Here is a 4,959-nt window from a genome sequence, read left to right as displayed (position 1 = left end):
GTGTTGGATTTTTCTCAGCATCTTGCCAGGTTCATAGCTCCATAACTCTGTGCATGTAACTCCGATTCGCGCGTGTAATATGCTCTTCATTTTGTTCAATTGCACCATGTTCATTAGAGGTCATCTCTTGATGCCCAAATCTCTGTTGGAAGAGGGCTAGTTGCTGTTATTCTCTGGTTCTTATCAGAACTTGGAGATTTGTCATTTTTGTATCATTTAATCTGTGCATCTTTTGGGCATGAGCTCTACATGTGTTTTGAAATATGCCATGCCATCTTTCCAGTGGTGTAGTCCATGTATTTTTGTGATCTCTGTGGTGACTAGCACAAGCATGCAAAGTAGGCTCCGTAATATTTCTGATTTCAGGGACTTAGTGATTTCTCTAAGTCTTTGTCTGATGTTATTTTGTTGCCATGTAAACTTGATGCTACCGAGAGATCCATGCATATTTTGGAGATGTTCAGTAAGGATGTTTTATAGATATAGTTATAATTGATCCATTCCTGCAATTGTTTGCAATTATGGAGTTCAATAGCATGACTCAATCTTGCTCTACTTTTGCTATGAAATATTTCTGGCAGATTCTTAACATGATGTGCTTTTTTGCCAAGCTTATTGTAGTTTATCCATACATGCTATGCTTGTGTTCTTGCCATGGATAGCTTCATAAACATACCATCTTGCTGTAGGTATGGTTGGTTTGTCATGCATTTCTCTGTAGTGAGTGCATCAAGCTCACAAAGAGGCCTACATATTATTATTTCTGCCATGCTCTGTTTTCTGCTGTCTGAAACCTGATAACGAAACTTGCTATGTTTACATGCTTGCCATCATATCTTCTGTTCCTTTTTGGCTTATGGTCAGTAAGGGACTTTTGTCATATGCCTTTAGTAGAACACGTCCATACCTTTTTTTGCTATGTTAAGTTCCTGTAGCATGTTGATTTCGTGCTCCGAACATTGCTACCTGATGTTGTTTACTGCCATGTCCAGTTTTTCACCAAGTCTGTGAACCTGTTATCTTTTGCACTTTTGCCATGCTTGTTTGAGCTTGATATGTTGTGATCTAGCCGTAGCTCAGTGTTCATCTTTTGTCAAGAATCTCCTGTAGATTACTGTCATATGCTTTCTTGCTACGTTGGAGTGCTGTAGCATTGTTGCTTGTTGCATTTTAAGTGCTATCATGCTGTTAATCGCAGATTCGTGTTATTCTTGTTTTGCTTGCCATTTGCAAACCGTGCATCCGATTCCGGTGATCTTTATATCGATTCCGACCGAAATCATCTCATCTTTCCAGCGGCATGCTTGGTTTGCCTAGTTAGTGCCATGTTCATCATTTTCCTTCCGGAGCACGCATATGCCTCGCATATCATATCTTGCATATCATACATGTTTTGCATCATGTTGCTTGCGCATTTCTCGTTGTTGATTGTAGTTCCGTTTGTTTGTGTTCTGGTCCTTGGTAGAGCCGGGAGACGAGTTCGTGAACGAGGAACCTGTTGAGTACGCTTACGAGGATCAAGCTTTCAACAACTCTGAGAACCTTACAGGCAAGATGACCACCCCTCGAAATCACTTCTATCTTTGCTTTGCTAGTTGTTCGCTCTATTGCCATGCTGCGCTACCTATCACTTGCTATATCATGCCTCCCATATTGCCATGTCAGCCTCTAACCATCCTTTCCTAGCAAACCATTGTTTGGCTAAGTTACCGCTTTTGCTCAGCCCCTCTTATAGCGTTGCTAGTTGCAGGTGAAGTTGAAGTTTGTTCCATGTTGGAACATGGATATGTTGGGATATCACAATATCTCTTATTTATTAATGCATCTATATTTTTGGTAAAGGGTGGAAGGCTCGGCCTTATGCCTGGTGTTTTGTTCCACTCTTGCCGCCCTAGTTACTGATATACCGGGATTATGTTCCTTGAGTTTGCGTTCCTTACGCGGTCGGGTGATTTATGGGACCCCCTTGACAGTTCGCCTTGAATAAAACTCCTCCAGAAAGGCCCAACCTTGGTTTTACCATTTGCTACCTAAGCCTTTTCCCCCGGGTTTTCGCGAGCCCGAGGGTCATCTTATTTTAACCCCCCCCCCGGGCCAGTGCTCCTTCGAGTGTTGGTCTGAACTGAGCAGACTGCGGGGCCCCCTCCTGGAAACTCGAGGTCTGGTTTTACTCGTAGGATGTCTCATCCGGTGTGCCCTGAGAACGAGATATGTGCAGCTCCTATCGGGATTTGTCGGCACATTCGGGTGGCTTTGCTGGTCTTGTTTTACCATTGTCGATATGTCTTGTAAACCGGGATTCCGAGACTGATCGGGTCTTTTCGGGAGAAGGTTTATCCTTCGTTGACCGTGAGAGCTTATGATGGGCTAAGTTGGGACACCCCTGCAGGGTAATATCTTTCGAAAGCCGTGCCCGCGGTTATGAGGCAGATGGGAATTTGTTAATGTCCGGTTGTAGAGAACTTGTCACTTGACCCAATTAAAATACATCAACTGCGTGTGTAGCCGTGATGGTCTCTTCTCGGCGGAGTCCGGGAAGTGAACACGGTCTGAGTTATGTATGACGTAAGTAGGTGTTCAGGATCACTTCTTGGTCATTGCTAGATGACGTCCATTCTGTTGCTTCTCTTCTCGCTCTCATTTGCGCAAGTTAGCCACCATATATGCTTTTGCCGCTGCAGCTCCACCTCATTACACCATCCTTTCCTATAAGCTTAAATAGTCTTGATCTCGCGGGTGTGAGATTGCTGAGTCCCCGTGACTCACAGATTCTACCAAAACAGTTGCAGGTGCCGACGATGCCAGTGCAGATGATGGGGTCGATCTCAAGTGGGAGTTCGACGAGGAACGTGGTCATTACTATGTGTCTTTTCCTGATGATCAGTAGTGGAGCCCAGTTGGGACGATCGGGGATCTAGCATTTGGGGTTGTCTTATTTTCATCTGGATTTTGACCGTAGTCGGTCTATATGATTGTATTTTGGATGATGTATGATTTATATTCATGTATTGTGTGAAGTGGCGATTGTAAGCCAACTCTTTATCCCATTCTTGTTCATTACATGGGATTGTGTGAAGGTGACCCTTCTTGCGACAAAACCACTATGCGGTTATGCCTCTAAGTCGTGCCTTGACACGTGGGAGATATAGCCGCATCGTGGGCGTTACAAGTTGGTAATCAGAGCCATCCCCGACTTAGGAGCCCCCTGCTTGATCGAATCGCTGGCGTTGTTGAGTCTAGAACAAAAATGTTTTGAGTCTTAGGATTATATATATCGGAGAGTAGGATTCTTTTTACTCCTCAGTCTCTTCGTCGCTCTGGTGAGGTCTCCTGACGTAGAAGTTTTGACTATTCTCTCCTCAAAATTTCACTAAATTTTTTTTAGGATCACGCGGGTATCTTGGAATCGTTCCGATGGTTTTGTGACGAGAACATTGTTCTTGGTGCCTCCTGACATTTAGGGGTTGTGGCAGTGTCCCGGGGAGTTGAGCTCCGAGGTGTTGTCGTCACAATTTTATCGTTGCAGTTCTGGAATACCTGAGTTTCGCCGACATCGAAATCTCTTTTATGCAGTTGTTGGTGAGATCACCTCGACGCCACCCAGTACTGGGGCGGGAGTTCGGGAGTATTGCCATAACTTGTATAACAGATGTTTTTCGAAGGTTGAGGTAAACGATTTCCGAAGGTTTCTTGGTTATGTGTTGACGGATGGATACAGCTGGATCTAGGGATTGCTAGTTTGGGTGATATATTTTGTTTCCCCTGTATCCCCTACACCAGATTGCATAACCAGAAAGTTTCGGGAGTTTATAAGTGGGAATTCAAGTAGCCTTAGGATATCTTTCCGACAGACGCATGATATGAGATTGGGGTTCGACGTCTAGTGGTCCGCCTGTACACGGTTGATTTTACAGTGGTCTCGTAGTGTCTTAAGGAGTCCATGGCTATGCCGACTCGGGGACGCTTCGTATGTCATGTGCACAGCCTTGTAGATGATGGTGCTGTACGATTGAGCCCGTGTGGGCCCCACCACGAAAACTTCGGACGAAATATCTATCATATGTTTGTTCCGGCTTATTCTGCAAGCCAATACTTGCTTTGTTTTGTATTGTGGTATTCGAGTTGCTTCGAATTCATATGTTGATTCCATATCTCTTTCAAGTGGCTTCTCAACTTATGGAAGTGTGATGTTTTACTACGGAATTCATTCGTTCATCTTCGTTCGAATGCTTATTGTGAAGACTATATGTTGCAATTTCTATCCGTTGATTCTACTTGTCTATTTGTCTATCAAGATGCTAACGGATGTCACCCTCTTCAGGATGGCTCCGCCAATGCGTCAGAATCCGGATCGCAATGAAGGGAGTCAAGCGAACCCTCCGCCACCACCTCCACCTCCGGAGGCATGGCAAGCTATCATGGCAGCCACCAACGCCAATGCTCAGATGATTCTGCAACTCTTACAAGAACATACTCAAGGGCAAGGCAATCAAGGCAATCAAGGTCAAGGCAACAATCAGTTTCACTTTGCCACTCTCAACCAGTTTCTCGCAAATCAGCCCAACTCTTTCAGCTACTGTGCCGAGGCCACGGATGCCGATGATTGGCTCGTGGACATCAACAAGCATTTTGAATGTAGCAATGTCAGGCCTGAGGACTATGTCAAGTTTGCTTCTTTCCAGCTCAAGGACCAAGCTGCTGATTGGTATCAACAATACAAAGATTCCAGAGGAGGTCGTGTGATCACTTGGACTGACTTCTGTCGGGACTTCAAAGCGCACCACATTCCACAAAGTGTTGTTGAGAGCAAGCGTGAGGAGTTCCGCAATCTCAAGCAAGGCAACATGTATGTGTATCAATACAACATCCATTTTCAGAAACTTGCTCGCTTCGCTAAACAAGACGTTCCTGATGAAAAGAGCATGATCTATCACTTTAGAGGTGGCCTTAAAGAGGATC

Source organism: Triticum aestivum, chromosome 6D, assembly GCF_018294505.1.
Source record: "Triticum aestivum cultivar Chinese Spring chromosome 6D, IWGSC CS RefSeq v2.1, whole genome shotgun sequence".
Classification (NCBI taxonomy): domain Eukaryota; kingdom Viridiplantae; phylum Streptophyta; class Magnoliopsida; order Poales; family Poaceae; genus Triticum; species Triticum aestivum.
The sequence above is the reverse complement of the archived record's forward strand: the minus strand, read 5'-3'. Positions refer to the sequence as shown.